Raw genomic sequence first — 26,797 nt, 5'->3', positions numbered from 1 at the left:
GTTCTTTTGATTGTTTACATGTTTACGCTGTGTATAGTTTACTTTTTGCTCTACGAATGAGTGTTAATTCTGCTGCAGCCGCAGGAAAAAGGAATCTCGGGGTTGGATGTGAGGTCGTGTATGGACTCTGACAATAAATCTGAAATGCAAGTAGGCTTCTTCCACTGAGGTTCGGTGAGATACAAACCAGAGGGCATGGGCTAAGGGTGAAAGAGGAAAAGTTTAGGGGGAACATGAGGGAAACCTTCTTCATACAGAGAATGGTGAGAGTGTGGAACGAGCTGCCAGCTGAAGTGATGAAAGCAGGCTCAATTTTAACATTTAAGAAAAATTTGAACAGGTATATGGATGGGAGGGGCGTGGAGGGCTATGGACTGGGTGCAGATCATTGGGACTAGTTATAGACTAGAAGGGTCAAAGGGCCTGTTTTCTGCGCTGTTACATTCCAAGGTTCTATGTCTTCAGCCTGAAGGTGTTGAATCTATGGAATTTGTTGCCACAGATGGCTGTGGAGACCAAGCCATTGGGTCTATTTAAAGTTGAGGTTGATTCTTGATTAGTAAGGGTATTAAAGGTTAAGGGGAGAAGGCAGGAATGAAAGGAAGAATACATCAGTCATAATTCAAATGGCAGTGAGGTCTTAATGGGTTGAATAGCCTATTCAATAGCCCGGCTCTTGTCTCTCATGGTATACTGGTCCTAAGCAAGTCATGCATTTGGCATGCATTATTTTGCTTTTCATCCTATTATTGGGGTTGGCTATAAAAGGGCTCCAGTTTGGCTCCTTACCATGCAGACTTCAATGTTTCAGACAGTTCAACATTGTAAGGGTTTTGAAATGTAGCAGTATAGAATTCACCTCGTTCGTCAACTGTGAGTGCAAAGCAAGAATTCTGTGGTAGGGGAGAAGGGATCTTTCACATCCCTGCGATTGTACAAGCCACTTTCACACTACCAACCCTCTTAGGAAGCGGGAAAACATACCGGGCATGCTGCGCTCGGGAGCCTTTCCCATTGCACCGCGCTTTACCTGGTTAATCGGCAACCTGGCATTTTAAGGGGGGAGGCCTACCTCAAGTGGTGACGATGCAAATGCAGGTTGTGCTTTCACACCGCCAGAAACCGATTAGTGTCCCCACCAAGTGTCAGAGCCTGGTTGAATTTAACTCGCCCTGCCAGGTTGAGATGTTTCACACCGCATGATTACTGGGTACAGACCCGGTTCAACCCACATGCAATTGGCAGTTTGAAAAGGACTGTTTAATTGTGCTCAGTAATCTGTTGCTGAGGCCTTTATATGTCTTGTGGAAGATGATGCTACAATCGGTCTTGAACATTCAGTGGACAACATAATGGGGAAGACTGAAACCAATGGGACAACTTCAGAATGTTGGGATGTGAAAGGGATTGAGAGTCAGTGTGGACATCCTACCAATAGTATTGCAGTTGTCTCCAAAGTGTACTACATTGGATCAATTTACAGCCCAGCCCTAGATGTCGGTGGACCCTATCCATCTGTTGCAGGATGTGATGGGTTTCGAGGATAATGACTGAGGATCCCAGGATTTTGGTAAATTAACATGTGCCAATGATGTGAAATATGTTCCAAGGCAAATTTCTATCATGTGCACTGCATCAACTTGAATTTCTGTGCCAGCCATTGGCTTCTGCAACTCAACCAGGGGCCATTGTCCTTCAACCAAGCTCCTGTTAAAACCTAACTTTGTGGCACTGTATGACGGCTGCTATGGGCAACTGAATGGCTTATCACTCACACCAGTTAAAAGCTTCATAAACCATTGAAGTTTGGGTGGAAAAAAAGCGTCATTCATAAAACCTCTGATCAGAAGTATCTTAAGCACATTTCCCTAAAACTAAAACTGAATCGGCCCTGAATTTAAAAGCTTGATCTGAGATGGATTATAATGGGAAGTCAGTCCTCTGAACCATGACAACCATTTGACATGGCTCCTCCTCTACTTGGAGACCTACTGCTCATAAGCTTCAGAGTTTTATTCACAAGGAGCCTCCCTTTGATCCAATTCACCCCACATGTTTAACCTTCCCTCTCCTCACAGTTGCACACTAATTACCCCTGCTCCTTCCTTCCTTTCAACCTTCACAATTCCTTTTAATAAATTATTGGCAATGTACCTTCCTAAAACTGGGCAGAACCCATGTCTTCCCTCAGCCACCCGTGGTCCCATCTGCCTCGTGGACCAGGAGATCTCTCCCTTAGGACCTGTTGAACAGGTATGGCAGTCAGTGCCTGGATTTCAATGCATAGGGCAAGTCTACTTACTGGAAATGATGCAGCTTGATTAATGCGACAGAGAAATGAAACATTATGTGACAGGTGTCTTTGAATTCTCACAGGTGGGTGCAGTCCACTGTTAGATTCTTCAATGAGATCTACACATCCTCCAAGCATATCTTTTGTTACTTTATCATTTTGTATTTTCCACAGTTGCAGTGCCTCACCCCACAGCTGTACAATTACGACATGGTAATATTTTCTCAAAGACTCCAAAGAGAAAGCTTTTGGATGGAACAATGGTGTTTCTGATTGCTTTGTTACACTGTGAGCATTGATGCTTTACCTCTCAAACCTCATAATGTCTGTGATCTGAAGAAATAGAAGCTAAGTGATTAATGATTAGCCAACAAGAGGTCTACTAGCTACTCTCTCACATCTATTAAGGCTACTATATTATCTTAGTCACCATTGAAAAGATGATAAGGGAATCCCTTTAAGGAAGTCTGTTTAAAGAAAGGACTTCCCGAACAAGGTCAAGCAGGAAGTTCCTGAATTTAAGCCCAGCACTGATGAAGGATACAATTCCACGTCTGGATGGTGTGCAACATGACAGGCGATCAACATATGATGGGTCCCCATGTGCCTGCTATCCGTGAATGATAGCTGGGGAGATGCTGAGATTGTAGCCTGGTCAAGTAACTGGAGGGCATTTTGCAGACAGTATTACTGCCGACACCGTGACTGAAGTAAAAACACAATGTTGGAGAAATTCAACAGGTTAAACAGTGCGGGACACGTGACCAAAGTTTTGGGTTTGAGACCGTCAGCAACGTTGGTAGGAGAGAGAATGATGGTTTAGGATGTCAGTCAAGTGGACTGCTTTATGCTGAGTGGAAATATATTTCTTAAGAGCAGTTGGAGTGGCTCTCATGAAGGCTAGACACAAGACTTTGGAGAGTCAGACTGTACTGAGCTCCGAATCTATTAGGTTTCTGACCAATGGGGATCCCTGGAAAATGTAGGGTGAGGGCAGAGGGGGATCTTAGAGAAACGTATAACATTATGAAAGGCAAAGAGGAGATAAAGGTGGGTATGTTGTTCCCACTGGTCGGTGAGATTAAAACTAGGGGACATAGTCTCAAGATTCAGGGTGGTAGATTTAGGACGGAGAAGAGGAGGATCTGCCTTTCCCCAGAGAGTGGTGAATCTATTGGAATTCTCTGGCCAGTGGAAGCTACTTCTGTAAATATATTAGACAAGGTTGAATAGATTTTTTTACATTATAAGGGATATGGGGGAGAAAGGCAGGTTGGTGGAGATGAGCCTATCATCAGATCAGCCATTGGATGGTGAAGCAGGCTCGATTGGCCGGATGGCCAACAGATGCTCCTTTTTGTTATGTTCCTGAGAGCCAAATGAGATTGCAGGTGGTGGAATCTAGAACAAAATAAAAGGACAACATTGGAGTAACTCCACAGATCAACAGGAGGATTCCTGATGTAGAGTCTTGAGAAGAAACACCAATTTAGCCACTGCCCCACACAAATTCTGCTTGTCTCACTCGGTTCTTCTAGTGTTCTGTTTTTCGCTATGGATGAGATTTGGTAATAAATGTCACTGAATGTCAAGAGTGGGTGGTTCGACCTTGACGGAGATGGCTATTACTTCGTCCTCCTGTGGTGTGAATTTGAATTGCCATTTACCAGGATATACCTAGAGGGTATCCAGCTTTGTTGCATGCCATCTGAACTCCATCTTATATGAGGAGATATGAATAGAAGCACACCTAATTAAATTGGTTGTTGTGAAGTATTGAGTGTTGTATTTAAATGTAAAGCAAGAAAGGTGTGGAACCAGGGCCAGAGGTGTTAAATGAGGTCAAAGTGCCACAGTGTTAGAATATCTCATTAGATATACAACCTTCTGTATCCTTGTATTCACAGCAAAAAGGAAAATGGAATTTTCCCCCCAAAATAAACGTTAATCGCAATGAACCATTTTACTTAGGAAAACAGTGCAAGTTCTTTTCACACCCTAGTGTCATGTCCATGTCTATATTCCATTACTGTAACATTAAATCTCTCACCATTGCCAATAATTCCCCCCCCCCCCACTGTAATACTCTCCCCTCCATTGTTTGAGGGGCTTGCACTCCGGTCTCCACCCCTCAATGTTCGGGAGCGAAAGGACCCAGAGAGGGACTCACAGAGGGCGCGCCAAGCGCCCCTCAGTGCGCACTCCTGCAGCCAGGAATGCGCCGCCATTGACATCTCACTGAAGATCAACTGAAGGCCAGTCACAACACACCTGAAACAATGACCCTTCAACGCTCATAGAGAAAGAGCTGTGGACAGTACAACCAGCATAAATGTCAAAACAGTTAGTTAATTACCTATATTAGTGAATAAAATGGTTGCAAACATAAAGCCACATTAATGTTTTTTTAGATTGCAATGTCAGGAAAATTGTGGAAAAAATGAACATAATTACTGCCCTTGTGGCCATTCACACTGGGCACCTTTTTAGACTGTAACAGTCCCAATGATTGGACGTGCAGTGGCGTGAATGACCAACAACAAATTTTTCCAGAATAATTTACACTACAGGCTTCCTCCAAAAAGTTGTAGGGGTCCTGCAGGATAAACTGTGGTGCAGGAATTGACTCATATTCCTGCACAATCCCTTTTAGACTGTCCGCGTAGCGGCAAAATTCCTGGATTGTGCCGTTACAGGCCTGCAGTCTAAAAAACACGATTCTCTATTCCTCTCTGAGCCCAGGAGCCTGTTCTCATTCAGTCTGACCCACCCATCCCCCATCTTTCCCTCTTCTGAATCACCAATCGAAGCCAACTTCATTGCTACGGTGAAAAATCTAAACTAATGATTCCGAGCAGATTTTATTGAGAATGGAATGGAATATTAGAACTCTCTTCATCTCTACTGGGAGAATTTAAATTTAAACATTTCTATAAATCAGCCAGAGAAAACTCACAATCAGCAGTGTTCGCTGTGGAACCATCTGCTAGTTCTCTAAAGGAGTAAAAGACCAAAGTCTGTAGACAACGTGATTGAAGTAAAAGCACAATGTACTTTATACAGCAAAGGTGAAGATACAGAACCAATGTTTCCATCCTGAGCCCTTCATGAGTAAAATTTAGGCAGGAGGCTGGTGGGGGGAGGGCCAGGGGGAGCTGCAGAGGCCCACAGGCAATAGGTGGATAAGGAAGGGAGGGACTGGATGCTGACTGGAAGGTTTCTGTCATTGATATAGACAGACTGAAGGTGGCCAAGTGAAACAATCTCCCAGTCTACGTCCAATCGAACTGATATAGAGAAGGCCACACCGGGAGCACCGGATCTAGTATATGACACTGGCAGATTCACAGGTGATGTGTTGCTTTGGGGCCCCGAATGGCAGTGACGGAGGGATCTCTCAGTGGCCCAATATTTCAGTTCTGTGACCCACTCCAGTCACTAGGGCCACCCACAGCGTCTCCTAATATTCTGTCTGGGCAACCAGTTGACATTAACAACGACTCCTCTGGTTTCTGCCAGACCACTCCCTGTTCTCCCGCTCTTTCCTATTTCTCTGTCTCCTTTCCTCCAGCTCTCCACCCTCTTCCCTCTCCATTCACAGATCCACCCCTCCTCCCTCATGCTCTTGCTCCTTGAACCACCTCCTGCCTGAGGGACTGTGCTTCTCCCCCTGCCTCCTCACCCCCACCCCACCATTTTGTTCAGGCGGCTGCCTTCATTTTGCTCAAACCTTGATGAAGGGCTCAAGCCCGAAACCTTTATCTTTGCTATATTAAGTCCACTGTTTGATCTGCTGAGTTTCTCCAGCATTGTGTCTTTGCTGGTTGTATAAAACATTTTGTTCCTTGGGGGAGGAAATCTCAGCTTTTGGCAGCTCTGATCTTTATGTGACTACAGATGACAATAACTGGTTCATTTACCTGCCTGATGGAAAGCCTGCTGAGTTGAAAGGAAATTGAGCAATTAGTCTGAACATGGAGTCTCCCACATCCTGAGAATGAACAAACCATACTGGCAACAACACTACACACATACCTCTTCCCATCTCTCGTTATTTATCTAGGGCAGTGGTTTTTAAACTGTCCCCCTAAACTCACATTTCACCTTAAGTAATCCTTATGCCATCAATGCTCTGTGATTAGTAAAGGGATTACTTAAGGTGGTATGTGAATGGAAAGAAAAAGTTTGAAAACCACTGTTTTAATTGTCCCTAATTGACTCGTTATGTGCACGGTTTCACAACTTCAAAAGAAATGGGCCAATTACCTTTTTTCTCAGCAAAATATTTCAGGAACAATTAGGTCTAGAGCAGTGATTCTCAACCTTCCTTTCCCACTCACGTGCCAGCCTACAGACCACAGGATGCCAACTAACAAGGTAATTACACACATTTTGGCTCTTACATGCCCTGTATCCCTGTTATAGTCTGTCAAATACAACATTTAATTAAAAAGTTTGCTTTAAGACTTCGGTACTCCACGCGCACAGGCAAAATTCCGACTTGCGTCCATTTCGAGCTTTGACCGATCCTTTGGTCCCAATTACAGTCGTAAGTTGGGGACAACCAGTACATAAAAGTCTGACAGTGTTTAACAGGGATGCAAATAGTGAATAAACATTGGATGCAGGAGTGAAGGACGGGCCCATTAACTACAAAAATGGGAACTTGTCTCGTTTGCTATTGGTGATGTATCTGGGGTGACACACAAGAGTAGTACCGCATATGCATGTGTCAGAACAGGAGGGTGTATACACCGTGATGGACCGCACACATGCGCAGGGTCGCAGGAGGGGGGGATTAGAAGCGTCACGGTCACCCATGTGGTGTAGAGTCAATGAAAAGGCCAGGGGGACTTTGCTGAGTGGGGTTTTATGGGAAGATGAAGGGTGGAAGCTAAACAGAAGAATAAAGAAAGTCAAAGCCATTTTTGTACTGAAATGTGCTTAATTATGGGTATATTGTGTAACCTGCAGTCCTTACAAACTTCCACATAGATGTTGAGGATGATGTTAAAGTACAATACGTGTCCTTTTTAACAGAAGGAGGGTGCTTCCAAATGAATAGACAGATAGTCAAGATACTAACAACTGATTTAATGGAGGTATGGGAAAACCCGGCTTTACGCAACTAGAGGGTTCCTATGAAACCTTTCGGAAACCAAAATGGCGTAAAGTGAAAACCCATTCACTACTATTGGAGGCTATTTACGTAAAAGTGAAAACCCATTGAAAATCCTTTCATGAAAGCCAACGCGGCTTTCTTCACAAAAGTAAATCTTTGTAATTCGAATATTCCTGTATTCGAAAAATCCAAGCCAATCAGTTGAACCCAAAACTTTTTGCAAACATCAATCTATGACAGAATTAATAGTCATCTGTAAGCAAATGGATTAATTAAAGCAAGCCAGCACATTTAATCAATTTGATGGAATTTTTTTTGATGAGGTAGTGGATCGAGTTGATGTGGTAAACATGGTCTTCCAGAGGCTTTTGATGAGGTATCTCATAAGAAGCTTATCAGCAAAATTGAAACATGTGGCACAAAAGAAATATTGATAGGGTGGTCACGAAGCCAGCCAAGGCTGGTGAATAATGATTTTTCAGATTAGAGGAAGATGAATAGTTGCATTTCTCAGGAATTGGTCTGAGAGCCACTGCTTTTTAAAAAAAAAATCTACATTACCGATCGAGACTTACTGAAAGGGTGCAAACTGCAAATTTTAAATTTGCTGATAACACAAACTTAACAGTATTGCGAACTGTGAAGATGATAATGATGAAATGAGGCTGATGCACCAAAGGTGAAGTTTAACGCGGAGAAGGGTGAGCGCGTTGGAAGAATGGGGAGCAGAAATACAAAATAAAGGATCTATTCTAAAAACACGGTGCATTGGTAAAGGGACGTCTGTGTGCATGTTCGTGCATGCACATCAGGGCATGTTCAGTAAGTGCTTATTAAGGTATACATAATTCTCGGCTGCATCAATGGAACCATAATGTACAAAAGCTGAGATGGCACACTGAATCTTGATTAATTATGTCCTTTCCTGGTTGCCACTTTATTGGAAGGATGTGAAGGTCCAGAAAAGATCTACAAGAATAATTCCTGGAGTATGGACTACGTCAGCAACCAAAAGGATAAATTCAGTGTCTAGGATGAACTTCCTTGAGGAAAAGGATGAGAGGAGATGTTATGGAAGTGCACCAAATTATGAGAGCTCTGGAAAGCGTGGATTGTGGGAAGCCGCTCCCTTTGAGCAGATGGGGTTAGGGTCCCGGAGGTCACAGGTAAAAAGAATTAAGAGTGAAACAAGGGAAATATTTTGTACATGTATGGTGGGGATAGGAGTGCAGATGAGCTGTTGGCAGGTGCCATTTTGACATGAGAGGCTCAAGGATCAATATATAGTAAGACAAAATTGCAAAGCCATAGAGAAAGGGAGACTAGGTGTTGTGATTAGTGAACACACAATGCTGGAGAAACACAGCAGTTCAAACACTGTCCTTTATATAGAAAAGGTAAAGATACATAACAAATGTTTGGGTATGAGATACATAATGGAAGTTTTGAGCTTGAGCCCTTAAAAACTGTATCTACATTGTGTGTTTCTACTTCAACCACGGTGTCTACAGATTTTTGTGATTTACTTTACTGTTGAGATTAGTGAGTTGGTCTAATAAAGAACAGCAAGGACGTGATGGAATGAATAATTTATTCTAAGCTGCCTCTACTGCTCTAAGTCAGACAGCACTTCCTGTTAACAGACTTCAACAGAGATTTTTATCTGAAGGCTGCACCTGGCAATTGGAGTCAGGTGACTCAGGCAGTTGGAGATGAAAAGTTTAGATCAGCAGGAAGTTGATTGGACAATAGAGATCGCGTGATCTTGTGGCAAAGTGTGGTATTAATTCACTTCAACTCAGCAGGCTAGAGAGATGGTACTATTGACTGGAGCTCCACACAGAACAGGCAGTGAGTAGGAAATTTACAAATAATTCCTTTTTTTCCACATTGGCTGTCATATTTTAATCTGCACTGATTTAAATATAGGTTTATACTATTCCTTAGAATTGATTCCATTAAGGTGTCTGCACTGAAATTGAAAGTGCTGATCTGCATTTAAAAGTAAAAAAAAAATTGCATGCTATAAGTCTGAAATAAAAACAGAAAATATAGAAACACTCAGCAGGTCAGGAGGGCATCTGCGTAATGAGAAATGGAGTTAGCGTTTTGGGTTGAAGTTGCTTTGTCAGAAGCTGGTTCATTGATCTATCAACTGATGCTTGTTAAACCAATATTAAATGGCAAGTGTTTATAGCATACTGCTGTAAAGAAGAACTTGGGAGTGTTTGTGCATGAATTGCAAAAAGTTGGTTTGCAGGTGCAGTGGTCAAACAAGAAGGCAAATGCTTTCATTGCTGGAACAGGGGTTATGCTGCAACTGTAACAGATACTGGTGAGGCTGCATCTGGAAGTCTGCGTGCAGTTCTGGTCTCCTTACTTGAGGAAGAATGTACTGGCTATGGAGGCGGTGCAGAGGAGGTTCACCACGTTGATTCCAGGGGTAAGAAAGTTAGCCTATGAGGAGAGATTGAGTCGTCTGGGGATATACTTGAAGTTTGAAGAATGAGAGGGGATCATAGAAATGTATAAAATTATGAAAGACATAGATAAAATAGTTAAGTTGCTCCCATTGGTGGAGGAGACTAGAATTAGGGGATGTAGCCTCAAGATTCAGGGTGGTAGATTTAGGACGGAAATGAGGAAGTCCTGCTTTTCCCAGAGGACGGTGAATCTGTAAAATTTGCTGCCTGTTGAAGCAGTGGAAGTGACCTCAGTAAATATGTTTAAGACAAGGTTGGATAGATTTTTACAGAGTTGGGGAGATAAGGGATATGGGGAAAAGGCAGGTAGGTGGAGATGAGCCGATCATCAGATCAGCCATGGTGGAGCAGGCTCAGAATCAGGATTTATTGTCATGAACAAGACATGAAATTCGATGTTTGCAGCAGCGTTAGAGTGAAAACATTCATGTTAATACCATCTTATGACATTACTATGTTATTATTTTTATTTTTTCATTAATAGTGCACCAACAGTAAGGCAGTGTCTTTGGTTCATTGATCATTCAGGAATCTGATGGCAGCGGGGAAGAAACTGTCCTTGTGCCACTGAGTGCTCGTCTTTAGGCTCCTGTACCTTTTCCCCAATGGAAGCAGAGCGAAGAGGGCGTGGGCTGGATGGTCAGGGTCTTTGAGGATAAAGGCTGCTTTTTTTAAGACGCGCGTTGTGTAAATGTCCTCGATGGAGTGAAATCTGATGCCTGTAATGCCACAGGCTGAGTTAACGACCCTATGGAATTTATTCTTGTCCTGAGAGTTTGTGCCTCTGTACCAGGCAGTGATGCAACCAGCCAAAATGCTCCCCTTGGTACACCTGTGGAGTTTACGAGTCTTCAGTGACATACCAAATCTCCTCAGACACCTCACAAAGTATAGCTGCTGGCGAGCCTTCTTTGTGGTTGCATCGATGTGGAGGCTCCAGGTCAGATCCTCGGAGATGTTGACACCCCAGAATTGTGAGTTCTTGACCCTCTCCACTACTGAGCCCTCGATGAGGACTGGGTCGTGTTCCCCTGACTTCCTCCTGAAGTCCACAATCATCTCCTTGGTTTTGCTGACGTTGAGCGCAAGGTTGTTGTCGTTACACCATTTTATCTCCCTCCTGTACACTTCCTCATTGCCGTTTGTGATTGTGCTGGCATTTCTTGTGTTCTTCTGCTGCCTGACTTGATCAGTATTTCCTGCACTTTCTGTTTGTGTTTGTGGTCTGTAATTATTTGGAATATTTCTTCCTCCCTTTTTCAACCGCTGAATATTAGTGCTCCAATTTACGTGGACCAATTAAAAATGATGACCAGACCCTCTATCGTTTCCTCCCTTGCTTCTTTCAACAGGTGAGGATATATTTCATTCTGATGATGCATCATGCTTCAAGATGCTCAACTCTCTAACATTTCTTCTTTTACTATTTATCCCATCCAATACTGCACTTACCTGTACTCCTTAACCCCAATCTCTGTTTTGAAGACTTGACACAAATTCCTACATGTTCTCTATATGTTGAACACTAATAAGGCAACACTTTCATTAGTTAATCTCTCACCCTTTAAGTATTTATGAAACATTTTTGAATTTTCTTTCATTTTGCTTGGCAATAATTTTCCATCTCTCGTTTCTATTCTAGTTGTTGGACAATGTCCCCCTACTCTTCTCCTTCTTTCCCCATCATACTGCAAGAGGTTCAATAGTGACTTTGTCTGCCTTACGGCAGCCAGGAGGCAATTTCATGTAATATTACGCGTTCTGGACTATTAAAGGAATGTTGAATCTGCTTTTCTAGGGTTTCTGCAGTTATCAAGTCCTCACATACAAATCCTTTTTGATGTTTGACTTTATACTCTGAACTAGCTCTTGGATGCGATTTGGCTGTTGTAGATTTGGCAGTTCCACACTTGTCCTTTGTGGAATATACTTACTCCAAACCTAACAGCTATCATCCCCACACACATCCCTGTGGCTGATTTCCTTTCCATTAAATCTCTTCCCAGTCAAAGTTAACTTCTCCAGAAGTAAATATAAATATATTAAAATTGTGTTGTCAATAGCCAGGAAATGTATAGCAGTTAACATGGAAATCAGATTCCCTACTTCACATTGATCGTTGGAACATGGACGTGCAAAGTTGTATTCCCCTTGAGACAATTACTTATAGGAATAGATGTGGTACGTTCGTCGAAATTCGGCAACCTTCTTTAGATTACTTAAATACCCAGACTGTATAATTTATTTTGAAATTTGTCAATTAGTATATATCCTTATTAAATTTAATACTTTTAAAAAGATGTGTCTCTGAGATGTCGAACCTTGCTTTTTCATTTCTATTTTCTTTCTTTTTGTCTTCCTCCATTCCCTGTTGCCTGCCCCCTTTTCTTTCAAATCTGGGAGAAGAGGGACTCTCCTTTTTTTATGTTTATTTATGATTTTATATTCAAATGTATTATTGTTATTATATTAATTGAGTCTGATATTCTGTGTTTTCTTAAAACTTAAATAAAATATTCAAAAAAAATCTCTCCTAGTCTAGTAAAATTGACCTGATCCCAGGATAGAACATTTACTGTTTATCTTTTAACATAGCCTTGCTAAATCTAATTAAATTATTATCACTTTTGAAAGGCTCTTCCATTTGCCCAGCTTCAGATCCTAAAACTAAATCCAAAGTGTAATTGAATTGCTTCTTGCCATATGTTCAGTGAAAATCTTTATTGTAATTGTTTTCCAGCGAGTCAACCCATGATTTTAAATACAGCTCTTTTGTGGGCTTATTTGTTGAGATCTCCACAGGGTGATGTGAGAAATTCTGTGCCCTGCGTAATTTCCAGTTGATATGGCATCGTGAAGAAAGCATGTAAGCGCCACTACTTCCTCAGGAGTTTGCAGAGGTCTGGCATGATGCCAGAAACCCGGGCAAATTTACGCAGAGGTGTGGTAGAAATTGTGCTGACCAGCTGCATCGCAGTCTGGCATGCGGACACCAATACCCCAGAGTGTAAAGCTCTCCAAAAGGTAATGGACCCAGCCCAGGACATTGTAGACAAAGCCCTCCCCATTACTGAGTACATCTACAGGGAATGCTGCCATCAGAGGGCAGCAGCAATCAACAAAGACCCACACCACTCTGTTCTCACTGCTGCCATCAGGAAAGAGGTATCGGTGCCACAAGACTCACACTGCCAGGTTCAGGAATGGCTGCTACCCCTCCACTATCAGACTCTTCAATGACAAACTCAATCAGAGACTCATTTGAGGACTCTTACTTGTGCACTTTATTGATTTTCTTTTTTTTTAACTCTCTTTGTATTTCACAGTCAGTTTATTTATATTCATTATCTGTTTAGTTCTTTGTTTTTTTTACATCTTTATGCTGTGTGCAGTTTTTTTGGACTACCATTTAGTGGTAATTCTGCAGTGCCCGCAGGAAAAAGGTATCTCAAGGCTGAATGTGATGTCATTTATGTACTCTGACAATAAATCTGAAATCTGATTGGAATTTTAATACTTGCGTAATTAATGTTTCCTATTACTTACCAAATTATTTTGCATTAGTCAAAGACTTGCTCAGAGGTTTTTAATTTAATTTAAATTAAGAGATGCAGAACATACCCTTCCGCCCCATGAGCCCACGCTGTCCAAATACACCCATGTGACCAATTAACTTTCCAGCCCCATATGACTTTGGGTATGGGAGGAAACCGGAGCAAACCCACATCTCTTTCGGAGTATTTGGTGGTCTACAGCATACCCTCTGCTGGAGAGATACTGTGATAGTACAGATTCACTCACCAATGTGTATATGTATAGATTGTAGTGTAGGATGACTGTGATTGGCTGAGAGCATAGCCATGTCTACTGGCAGGTCTTAAAGGGTTTCTCCTAGCCAGACCAGGTCATTCTGGACCTGACATGTGATAGGCTCCAGTTTTCTTGTTAATGAAAGCCTTGGTTTGGATCAACAAGTCTCTGGTTCCTTCGACGTGCTCTACAGATACCCATGATGTTGCTCTATAGAGCAGTTCAATAGCATCATTCGATTATCTTTCCAATACATCACCCTTCTCCCAGCTCTGTTTGCTTCCTTAATAATTTTTGACATTTCCCAACCCCCTTTTATAATCACCTTTTTCTCAATTTCATCTGAAAACTCTAGAATCAGGAGTAATAAACTTTCACTCCTACCATCCGTGTCTCATTAAAGCCTAAAACATTATATGTTCAGGTGCTGTCAGTACTCTTAAATCCTCTACCTCTTTACAAACTCATTTCATTTTGATTATGCCATGAAGCCGATCACATTTTGTCTTTGTTCCGGCATCTGCTTGCTGTGTTTTTGCAAATACTCCCACTGATTCTTTGCTTTCCAGATTCAGTTCTCCACTTTGAATCTATGCTCAGCTTCCCAACCACACTTGCCAAGTCAGTTTAAACCCTCCCCAGCAACAGTAGCAATCCTGCCCACAAGAAGTTGGCTCCAACTCTATTCAGGTGCAGCCCATCTGTCTGCACCACCCACACCTAACCCAGAACTGGACCGAGTAACTCAAATAATCCTCCTGCATAACTTCTCCAATCATCTATTCACTCCTATTAACTAATTGCTTAATTAGTGACCCATCGTGGACATTAAACATCTCCTTGCTTGTGGGGAAGGTGCAACAGAGACTGCACTTCCTGAGAAGACTGAAGCGGGCAAGGCTACGGTCACTATTATGTCACCCTTCTATAGCTCTTTTGAGAGTGTCACGGCCGGCTGCATTACAGCGTGGTACTGTTGCTGCAGAGAAATGGATCAGAGGTCAATCCACAGAGAGGATCACTGGAGTCTCCCTCCCCCTCATCTACATGATCTACCAGGATCGTTGTATGAAGAGTGTGTGCAAAATCATTCAGGATTTCACCCCGCACACACCACCCTTCAGCTGCTCCTGTCAGAGAAGTGATACAGGAGTATCAGAGCCAGAACCACCAGGCTGAGGAACAACTTCTTCCCTTGGACAGTGGTAACGCTGAACGACCAAAGGAACTGCTCACACTGACTCTCATATGTACAAAACAATATTTATTCATTTATTTGTATAGATAAAATACTTCTCCTGTATATGTATTGTTTATCTGTATGTGTGTTATGTCTGTGTTTTTCATCAAGGACCAGAGAACACGTACTTGTCGCTATAAATTTGACTTGTCATTATTATTTCTCTGCTCATGCATTCATTCCCACTTAGAGTAATTTGGAGATTGCTACCTTTGGTTTCTACTCCTTGTTCACTTTCCAAAATCCCTAAAATATAGTGACAGGACCTCACCCCTTTATCTACCTATGTTGTGAGTATCTACAGTCTAAGAATCACAATCTTCTGTCATTTCCCCCTCCATCTTCACAATGTTCTGAGCGGTTCATTCATATCCAATGGGCTGGCACCATCGGGGACAACAAGCCATTCTGGAATCACACCTGTGATTGTCGAATCACGTCTGCTTTCCTAAAATCCTGCTCTAACAGCCTTTAAGACTGTTTCTTTTTTGCACCTGTCAGGGTCCTGATTGAACCGTTCTCGTGCGGCCCTTGCTTTTTGCGAATGGATCTTCATTGTTCATTTGCAACTCTATAGTCTGTAATTGCGCTCTTGCCCTCTACTTCACACACCTGTGTGAATGTTAGAGTTGAGCTGTTGCACTGCTCACCAAAGAACCCTTCTCACTGTATTATGCGCCAAATGAACTTAAAATGTAAGTTTAACAATAGAATTCCCATATGATTGGTTCTCCAGATCTTTCTCCTCCCTGTACAGTTGAGTAACTGGTATGTGTTCTGCCTGCATTCATCACTGGATCCTTCTCCTCTATCAGTATTTCAATCCAAATATTGGTTAGGGTGTGAGATAGTCTCAGGGTGGGGGAGGATCTCCTTTATTTTACTTACCTGTTGGTCACCCTCTCACTGTTGGACTTCTTTCAACCAGAGGAGAATCATCTACTGGTTCATTTCTTCCACATAACTCTTTGGCTCATGCACGGACTACAATGACATCATATCCTCTTGCTGATGTCACGTCCTGCACCTGATGAATAGAGTTCCCACAGTCCATAAATCCAGGCTACAATATCGTGCTAATAAATATTAGCTTAACTCACAAAGCAGAAATTTCCCTATCCCCCTCTCTTTCCTTTCATCCAGCTACCAACCCCCATTCAGAGAGTTATCCCCTGCCCTATGACTTCCGAGCTTTTATTTCTTTTGCCCTCATGCCCTTGTCTAATTCTTGCCTGTGCTGCTCCTCTCTCCCCCCACCTCCTTGTCCAACTCTTGTCTGTTCTCCTCCTCTTTCTCCCCCACCCTCTTGTCCAACTCTTGCCTGTGATCTTCCCCTTCCCTCCTCCACCCCCCACCATTTTATTCAGGCTGTTTATGCTCAGACCTTGAACAAGGGGCCAAACCAAAATGTTACTCACGTAATCTTTGCTGCGTAAGAAAAGTTGCGTGACTTGCTGAGACTCTTGAGTTCTTTTGTGTATTGAACTATAATCACAGCGTGTGCAGACATACTCGTTCATCGTGAATCTCGTGGGCCAGCTTGCTCAGTCCTTCTACTTTTGCTCTAACATCAGATGTCCGTTCTTCATCCTTGCAAATCTTTTAACTTGACATGAATCCGTAATGTGAAATTATGCCAAAATCAAAATGTGTGCAACCTGTCAGTTAAAACAGAGAATACTCGAAATGGTGAGATCACGGAGAGAAACTGAACTAAGGTTTCAAGGCCTTGATTTTTCATCATTTTTCTAATTTCACTAGTTACATCCTTCTGAGATCTGCCGTTTTTTTTTAAGACCTGCAGTACGGTAACAGGCCCTTCTGGCCCATGAGCCTGTGCTGTGCAAATACCCCAATTAACCGCCAACCCCCATACAATGTTGAAGGGTGGGAGGAAACCCACACAGACACGGGGAGAATGCTTAAAAACTCCTCATAGGCAGCACCAGATTCAAACCCGCATTTCTGGCGTGGCAGCATCATCGCGTTGACGCTATGCTAACCGTGCTGCCCCAAACTCTCGTTCAAAGTGAGGTCATCGATCGCTAGACCATGAGCCTGCCTACGCCTCCACAGAAGACGGCAGAGATTTCTGGCATCTTCTATTTTGTATTCGAAGTACAGCTTCTGTAGTATTTTGCTTTTGGTCCGGTTCTGGATTCTCTTCACTGATGGCATTATTAATGTGCATGAAGAAATGAGGATCGTTTTTGGCACTGAGATTGAATTCTTTGAGATGTAAAGAAATTCGTGTGGTTCATGTTGTCTGTAGATCGCTAACTATATTCTGATAATGTGCCACACTGAGATTTCTGCAGAATTCAAAAGCATTGGATTAGAAAAGCATTGACACCAGCAAGGATATTAACATTAGCATGGGGCCAGAGAGAACAGTAAGCGGTTACTTTTCATACTGCAGAGAAATGTACAGTAATTGACATGAGGGCTTTACTTTTTGATACACATTTTAATAAAGGATTGGGCAGGCAAGGCCCAATTTCAAAGGTTGAACATGACATGGAATTTGGAAATGCATTCAATAGTGGGCATAATCAAAGCTGATTTCAGGAGTGAAGAGGACTTACTAATGAAATAGAAAACCTGGTGAAAAGGGCAGAGGAAATTTAAAATGATATAGATTTGGAAGTCATGTGAATTAAATGATCCAGTTTGAAAGTCGGTTCAGAGACATGAGAGAGCTGGGGATGTATGAACCTTTAGAATATTACTTTTAGAATTTAAAAAAAAAATTTCAACGTTCAGCGGAGTAACAGGTCCTAATGGGCCCACGAGCTAATGAACCTACAATCTCCGAACGTTTTGAAGGGTGGTAGGAAACCAGAGCACCCAGAGGAAACACACGCAGACCCGGGGAAAATGTACAAACTCCTTACAGACAGTGCCGGATTTGAATCTATTTCCCTGGCACTGAACAGCGTTGCACCAACTGTGTTACCCCATATATTGAGAGAATGTTAATTTTTTTTATTCATGCTTATTTTGTGTTTTCAAATTTATTACTTTATGTTAAGGTCAGCATGTGGTGCTCATCCTTGTAAAACGGTCCATTATCGTTACGTCATACTACATTTAGAATGTAACATGCATGAAATTCTTTAACTTTGCTTACCAGAAGGAAGACAGAGAGTCACCACTTTGTCAAGCACCCCTCACAGAAATGAGGCCCCAGCAAGGAACGAACTCATGACCCCTGGTTTATGAGATCAGTGCTCTGACTACTGAGCTATCAGAGACCCCGACGCTGCTGACCCTGACGCTAAAATTTAACCAGTTTCACGGGCCAATCATAGAAAAGTAAAGATGGCAGATTTCCATCCCAAGAGGAACAAAGTGAAGCAAATGGATTTTTATAAAATCATAGAACACTCTTCTTTGGCTTGGCTTCGCGGACGAAGATTTATGGAGGGGGTAAAAGTCCACGTCAGCTGCAGGCTCGTTTGTGGCTGACAAGTCCGATGCGGGACAGGCAGACACGGTTGAAAGGCCATTCAGTCTTTCTAATCTGTGCTGAAACATTATTTCACTAGTCCCGCTGACCTGCACCCAGTCCTTAACACTTCAGACCTCTCCCATCATGTATCTATCCAATTTATACTTAAAACTTAAGATTAAACCTGCTGATGGCAGCTTGGTCCACACTCCCACCTCTCTCTCAGTGAAGATCTCCCCGCCCCCACATCCCCACCAACTGTTCCCCCTGAAAGCTTTCCCCTTTCACCCAAAAGCCATATCCTCTCACATTTATCTCACCTAATCTAAGTGGAAAGAGCCTACTCACATTTACTCTGTCTCTACCCCTCGTAATTTTGTGAACCTTTATCAAATCTCCCCTCATGACGCACGCTAACAACTCTCCACCCTTCCCCAGTCACTTCACAAGCATGCATCAAGCGTCACTAGCATCTAGTGGCGCTTGATGTAATAAAAGCAATGTTTTTGTCACCTACATCAGAGGGGCGGGTGATATTAACATTTGTCAGGTCCCAGCATCCAACAGCTGCCCCCCCCTCACTAAATAAATTTGAGCATTACACTGTGCCTCTCTCTAACATTCATGAGACCCTGCCTCATTCTTTTACATTCCAAGGAATAAAATCCTAACCTGTTTAATCTTTTCATGTAACTCGATTCCTAAAATATGAGCAACATCCTAATAAATCTTCTCTGCACTCCTTCGACCTTGCTGATACCAGAAGTGCACACAATACTCCATGTTTGGCCTCACCAATGTGTTGTACAACCTCACCATAATATCCCAATTCCTGTACTCAGTACTTTGATTTATGAAGGCCAAGATGCAAAAAGATTTCTTTACAACCCTGTCTACCTATGATGCTACTTTCAGAGAATTATATATCTGTATTCCCAGATCTTTCTGTTCCTCTGCACTCCTCAGTGCCCGACCATTTACTGTGTATGTCCTACCTTGGTTTGTCCTTCCAAAATGCAACCCCTCACATTTGTCTGCATTAAACTCCATCTGCCATTCTCTTGCCCATGTTTCAGATGGGGCGGAGCCGTTAGCGTGTTGCTGTTACAGCGCCAGCAAACAGGATTCGAATCTCTCACTGTAAGGAGTTTGTACATTTTCCCTGTGTCTGCATGGATTTCCTCTAGGTGCTCCCGTTTCCTCCCACCCTTCCAAACGTACTGGGGGCTGTAGGTCAAGTTGGGTGTAATCAGGCAGTGCAGGCACGTGGGCCAAAAGATGCTGATATGGTCTAAATTTAATTTTAAATTTGAGAGTTCTGCAGCCTTTAAATTGGCCCGTCAGCCCAACTTGTTCAATCCATTCACCTCGTATCTTTCCTATCCACATTGCTGTCCAAATGTTACAATTATCCCCACCTCCATCACTTCCTTTATGTACCCACCATCTTCTGTCTCTTTGGCCTTTCACTTTTACCACCTGGTTTTACATGACCTTATTCAAGGTAAAAATGACTGCTGCTGACCTTCTCCATAATTTTACCAACTTCCCATAAGGTTGCACCCTAATTACTTCTAGCCTGCATCATCTTCTGGGATGCAGATTTCCAGAAGTGCGCCACTCTTAAAAATTTCTGTGCACCTCCACTTTCTTCACACGATGTGGTGTTAAGATCTGGAAAGGGCTCCGCTGAGAGTTTTGTGGCAGTGGATTCAGCAGCGGCTTGCAAAGGAAAACCCAATGAAGACTTGGAGAGGTAGATCTTTGCAGAGTGTTATGAGCCCAGAGGACTCCAAAACCCAGAAGCAATAGATATTCACCAAGACAAATGGTTACTTAAACGAATTATCTTTAAACCTGAAAATAGAATCAAACTTTAACTTATCACTAACTTACTTAATCTAATTTAACCCTCTTCTAATTCTAAGCACATGTGTATGTAATGTGCGTGTAAGTTTAGAAAAGTTATTTGGTTCACAGTCCAGTCTCACTTCTCATTCTTCCAAGTTCACTGGTTACAGGAAACTCTTCTATTGTGCACAGAATTTAAAATGTATAAAGTTCATCAGGCTTTGGTGCTCGAAAGGTAAATGGTTACTGCTCAGGAAGGTTCTTGTCGGTTTTCAGAGAGAGATTTGTTGTTCCAGGACATCCACAACTCCACTCCAGTGTCTTGCTGACAAAACTTGCCCCTTCAGGGATCTCCAGATGATAACCTCTTTCTTTCATGTCATCACAGTTCCTTTTTGTTTTCCTTATTCCAAATGAACATTAGACAGCCAGTCCTCTCCTCTTGCATGAACCACAAGGGTTTTGACTAGGCCATCTTCCAAACTGGGGCTTTCCAGCTTGTCCTGTTCCAGTCCCAGCTACTTCTGCTGGCTGACACTGTCAAATAATCTGTGTGTGTGTGTGTGTGTGTGTGTGTGTGTGTGTGTGTGTGTGTGTGTGTGTGTGTGTGTGTGTGTGTGTGTGTGTGTGGGTGTGTGTGTGTGTCTCTCTCTCTCTCTCTCTCTCTCTCTCTCTCTCACACACACTGAGAGAAAGCCTGTTTGACTCTCTCTGCTTGCAAAACCACATAACCCTCTTACAACAGTAAGTTCTCCTTCCAGACATCAGCAGCTCCAGCCTGCTCTTTTGCCTTTTGTAAACAACAATCCATTAGTGAAGTCGCTTGAGCACTCTTCAAAGCTCTTGCAACAAACTGAAAGAAATCACTATGTCTAGCATAAGCAGAGCTCCAGTATTTCAAATAAGATCTGTTTTAAAGTGTTTGCATGTGACCTACTCTACCAAACCTTTCCTAATTTATCTCCCAAAAACACCTCTACATACTCTGTCACAAGAGCAGTAGAGGAAGAGCAGGATAATGGCATGAATTGGATGCCTAAGCCAATGGGTCGGTAAAAGAAAAATGCATTGAATTTCTTCCTTCTGGGCTGTATGTGTCTAATAGTTATTGCAGCCGGCTCAGTGATACAATCAAACAATAGGATCAAAGCGAGTTGCCAAGTTTCCTTTGCCAAGTCTCTCTGCCTGTCTTCTATTCTATCCTTTATTCTCAGACTCCTTGCATCAGTTTGTATTTTACCTCTCATGAGCACCAATGTCTGTAGCCTTCCCTTAATAATATCTCCGCCTGCCTTTCCATGAACTACAAGATCTGGCTTCAGTTGTTAACAGCTCCAGCAGAGTTCTTTTCATTCCAGTATCCAAGATTTCAACCCAAAATGGTGCCATGGTTTCATTTCAGAATACAGCAACAGATTCAAGATTCCTTTAGTGTCACGTAATAGCACAGAACCCGTAATATTACATGAAATTGACTTCTGCCTGCCACGAGGCAGACAATGTGTCGCCATTAGTATCGCCCGGTGCCCCTTACAGGTCAAGAGAAAGAGAACCAAAAGAGAGCAAAATAGATTGATGAAGTATTGACTTTATAGTGGAAGAAACAAATATAGTTCGGCCCTGACTTGCAATGTTATGATTATCAGAATCCGTTTTGAATAAAGGTAAGTATGGGTCGACCGGTATCAAAATGTTTGCTTTTCCCTCTCCGAGGGAAATGCTTCTGTCCAATCAGCGCATACAAATCACTTCCCACTCCCACTACCCATCCCCCTCCCCCCACCCAAGTCATCATTTTGGTGAACCTCTTGTAGAGACATCAATGAATCATGCTTTGATGGACCCAACGTGGAATGCATGTGTGAATTGCTGTCGCAGGGGAAGGAGAGAGAGCGATGGCAATCTGCGTATGCATTCCAAATCACAACTAGGGTTGCTGGCCCTAGTTACCCGGTGCCACCTCTGGCTCCCGGCAGGAGCAGGGGTGTCAGGCTCCTGGCAGGAGCGGGGATGTCGGCCTCCAGTCAGGGACAAGGCCGCATCCTACCTATACAGGTAGACCCTAACTTGCCATTATTTCAACTTGCGGTGCAAATCCTGGAACCAAACACCCTCGTAAGTTACGAGAAAATAAATCAAGAGGGGGTTGTTGCTGGATTTTTGTTAAAAATCATCTATTGGAAAGGTTTGGGCCATACACAGGGAAATAGGACTTGTTAAGGTAGACAGCTTGGTTGGTGTGGACAAGTTGGACTGAAGGGCCGACTTCCATTCTATTTAACTTTTTTATGGCTCTAAAGTCTAATGGAGAAAATATTGAGACTGAAGACATTTATTTCCTGCAATTGATACAAAATCATAAAAACACACAAGACTGCAGATGCTAGATTGGAGAATGTGGAAAGGTCCCGGAATTGCTGAGTGTTTCATTTTTGTTTCCCCTTACCAGCTTCTAAAGTTTGTTTTATTTTATTTCCCTGTAACTGATTTTTGATACCTTGGATTAGTCTGTGGTTTTGAATTTCTAAAACTGTCACCAAGAAAATGACCTCCACAAATGGAAAAGTTGCCAATGGTAAGAGAGTTAAATTTTAAAAAAATTAAATGGCTCGTCTTCTGACATCAGCCATGGAGAAGAGAGCTGAATAAACCAAGCATTTGCATAAATATAAACTGATCGTCAGGAAGGAGAGAACCACCATAATAATTTCCATTTTAAATTTTGATGTGCAGTGAGGTAACAGGCCTTTTCGGCCCATGAGACCGTGCCACCTAATTGACCTACAACCCCCCCACCCCGGTACGTTTTGAAGGGAGGAAGGATGCCAGTGCTCCCAGACAAACCCATGCAGACGTGGGGAAACTGTGCAAACTCCTTGCAGACAGCATGGGATTGTTGACCAATGAAGTTAAATGAATTCTTTGAAGAGGAAGTTGATAAATTTGTAGTTGACAAAATGTTTATAAATGCTATTTAATTGATATTCTTGAGGTATCTGTTAAGGTTTCACACAGTAACCATGAGGCAGAATGGAGGTATGTGGAGACATGAACATTTAAGGTACTGACTGGAGTGGTGGGGGAGGGGGGTGGGTGTGGGTAAGTGGAAGAGATTTAGGATCATGGGTAAATCACAAAATTCACTGTGGTTGGAATTTTAAAAAAAATGCACAGAATGCTGGAGAAGTTTGTGGAAGAAAGCAGACCGCTTCCCCTCCACCATAAACTCAGTGGCCACCCGCATCCCCTCCATCTCCTGCGGCCCCCTCTGCACCCAGTTGGCACAAACAAATCCCACTCGTCCTCTCCTACCACCCCATCAGCCTCCACATCCAGCACATCATCCGCAGGAATTTCTGGCTCCTCCCTTCTTGGCCTTCTGCAAGGACTGCTCCTTCTGCGATTTCCCTCATGCACTCATCCCTCCCCACCTATTGCTTCCCTGGCCCTTTCCCCTGTGCCCATTAGGAGGTGCATCACATCCTGAAACGGACAGGATGTGAATTGTGGCTTCTCCTTTAAACTGAGTCCCGAGCATTTCAAAGTTGAATTAATTATTTGGATAAAGGCACAGAGAGCCCAAGTTTTTGGATAATACAAAGTCAGGTAACTTGATAGAAGAAAGAGCATAGATTGTGGAAGAGGCAACTGTGTCTTGCTAGGGATTATTCCAAAGAATCTGGCAGAGAGGGATAAATCAGAAGGAATGGCTGCCCAGACTTGCTTTCCGATCTCTTAAGCTCAGGAGACTCCAAAGAATCCAAGTTTAATGTGTCTGAAGGAAATTACTGGTTAAACAGAGAATCAAGAAATCCAGAGCAAGGGTCATTAATCCTGAAGATAATCTGGAGATAATCAGTAACTCATCGAGTTACCTTGATGAAGGGGCCTAAGCCCAAAACACTGGTTATGCATTTTTATCTGTTTGACCTGCTGAGTTTCTCCAGCATAGTTTTTTTCCTTCAACCACGGTGTCTGCAAACATTTGGGTTTCACTACTGAAGATAATCAGCATGTTGAAGGGTGGTTCACTGGATGGAAAGTTCCCATGTCAGGGACTTCCACAAGTTCTGAGCCCTCAGTTATGCCCAGTTGACCACGTTCATGAGGCAATGACATTCCATTCCTGAAACCAGACCTCTTTAACAGCAGGATGCTGAAAATTATTCTTGGATGCGTGCAGTGATACAACCACTCTATTGGCTGCTTTCCTACCAGCCTACTGCAGGGGCCAACCACTGCACCTGCAGGTAGGCAACCTGGAAGTCTGGCCCTACCTGCTGGCTGTCAATCACCGGCCCACATAAAGACTTGAGCCGGCCCCTTCAGGGACAGACGGACATGTGGAGCCAGCAAGATGCTGAGACTGGTGTGTACAAGTTTAGGCCAATTAAAGCTTGTTGAACAGTCTGTGGACTTTGCATCAGAACTATTCACTCAGCAGTGCTCACAATCTGCTCAAAGCTTCCTTGATCTTACAAAGTCAGAGTGGAAGCAAGTCATCAAATTGTTAATGTGCTGTGCAGAAACCAAGTGTCCCTTTGTTCCATCAAATTCTAGCTGACTCTCATGCATCCAATGAAACCAATTTTATTCCAATGCTGTTTTATTCTTCCCAAATGCTCATCATCTCCTCCCCTCAGAATCTACGTCTCGCCTCTTCTTATTGTGGTGGAGAAGTTTGTGTGGTCCTGAGATCCCGAGTGTGATGCCATCTGGAGCTATGCTCCTGGGAGGGTCACCCATGGTGGTGAGGTCCCTGATAAAAAATAATCCAACCAATTCCTCAACGGTGGAACAGGTGGACAAAGTTACTCTGAACTCAACGGCTGTGAAAGCGGTCGAAGGCTACAACAAATCCATCAGCTCCAATTGTCGTGGTTTCAACCCCATTGGAATTGGTTATTTGTAAAGTATCATGTGCTTCTTGGAGTGCAACATCAAGTACGTGTTAAACAAATACTTGCAGAGGCATCTTCACTCTTTCAGAACAAAGGCCATCATCCTCGACCTTGGGGGAGGGCCGTAACGATGACCTCTCGCCAACACTAGAATAGTGGTCCTCAACCTTTTTTCCCTTCATGTACCACCTTAAAGTAATCCTGTACTAAACTACAGAATACCTTCTTTTACGCCAGCGAGACCTGGACTGTCTATAGCAGACACACCAAACAGCTCAACCACTTTCACCTGAGCTGTCTCTGCAGACTCCTCCACATCAGGTGGCAGGACAAAGTCCCCGACACGGAAATCCTGGAACGAGCTGGGCTCTGCAGCATCTACACCCTCCTGCTGAAAGCCCAAGCCAGGTGGGCTGGACATGTGGTCAGAATGCCAGACAGCTGATTGCCTAAGCAGAACTGTGTCAGGGCAAGTATTCAGTCGGGGGGCCGAAGAAACATTACAAAGACTGCCTCAAAGTGTCCTTCAAAGGCCTGAGTGTCAACATCAACATGTGGGAGGCACTTGCCTTTGACCGTCCAGCTTGGCATAGCAAGCTCACCACAGGAGCCCGTGCAGATGAAGTCAGGCACATCATCGAGGCACAACGAAAGTGTGCTGTGCACAAGGCCCGAGCAGCATCCACTGCCACGACAGCAACCACCCACTTGTGTCCCACATGTGGGCGAGCCTTCAGAGCCCAGATTGGCCTCACCAGTCACCTCCGGATCCACAGCCACCAATCTCCCATTTGACTTTGAAGCTATGGCCATCTTTGACTATGGATGCCATAGGTGCTCTGTGGTTAGTAAGGGGTTAGTTAAGGTGGCATGTGAGTGGGGTAAAAAAGAGTTGAGAGCCACTGCACTGGGGAAGTTCAGAGTGGCCCATTAACCTCCTGACCCACAAGTTTTAGGGATATAGGAGGGAACTGGAGGAAACCCATGGGGGTCACAAGGAGAATGTGCAAACTCCACACAGTCGATTGCAGAGGCGAGGATTGAACCTGGGTCACTACTGCCATGAGATGTCTGGTGTACAAGCTCCACACTCAGTGTCTCCACTCAATCCTGATGAACTGTGCAATAGAAATGTTAAGACTCAAAAGGGCACTGGTGGGTTCTCACTTGGAGTGCTGTGTAGAGGTTTGGGCACCTTATTTGAGAAGGGATGTGCTGGCATTGGAGAGGGTTCAGAGAAGATTTACCAGGAATTGAAGGGTGAGCATGTGAGGAATGTTTGCCAGCTCATTGGAGTACAGAAGGATGAGTTGTAGAGACATTTTGAATGCTGAAAGACCTGGTTGATGTGGCAATGGTAGGAGAGTCTCTGACAAGGGGGCACAATTTCAGGATTAAAATGTTGTCAATTTCAAACAGATGTGGAGAAATTTCTTTAGTCAGAGGGTCGTGAGTCTGTTGAACTTGCTGTCACAGGCGGCTGTTGGGTGTATTTAAAGCAGAGATTGACGCATATTTGATTACCAGAGCATCAAGGGTTACAGGGAGAGAGCCGGGGAGTGGGGCTGAGTGGGAGGATGGATCAGCTCATGAGAAAATGCCAGAGCAGACGCGATGGGTCTGCTTCTGCTCCTATATCCTGTGAA

The 26,797-nt window shown here is 43.3% G+C and overlaps 1 protein-coding gene and 1 long non-coding RNA gene across 2 annotated transcripts in view; one reads left to right on the top strand and one right to left on the bottom strand.

Annotated features, from left to right (window-relative positions):
- LOC138737315 (pro-neuregulin-3, membrane-bound isoform-like) overlaps window positions 1-26,797 on the top strand; it is a 391,174-nt gene that overhangs the window by 180,502 nt on the left and 183,875 nt on the right. The window lies entirely within an intron of this gene.
- LOC138736326 (uncharacterized) overlaps window positions 1-26,797 on the bottom strand; it is a 99,959-nt gene that overhangs the window by 45,839 nt on the left and 27,323 nt on the right. Inside the window, exons 3-4 of the long non-coding RNA XR_011340233.1 lie at window positions 16,367-16,606; window positions 15,837-15,975 (exon numbers count right to left, since the gene is read on the bottom strand). This is a non-coding gene — a long non-coding RNA (uncharacterized lncRNA). The remainder of the gene's footprint in view (window positions 1-15,836; window positions 15,976-16,366; window positions 16,607-26,797) is intronic.

Source organism: Narcine bancroftii, chromosome 6, assembly GCF_036971445.1.
Source record: "Narcine bancroftii isolate sNarBan1 chromosome 6, sNarBan1.hap1, whole genome shotgun sequence".
Lineage (NCBI taxonomy): Eukaryota > Metazoa > Chordata > Chondrichthyes > Torpediniformes > Narcinidae > Narcine > Narcine bancroftii.
Note: the sequence above shows the minus strand (reverse complement) of the source record. Positions and strands in the feature narration are given on the sequence as shown.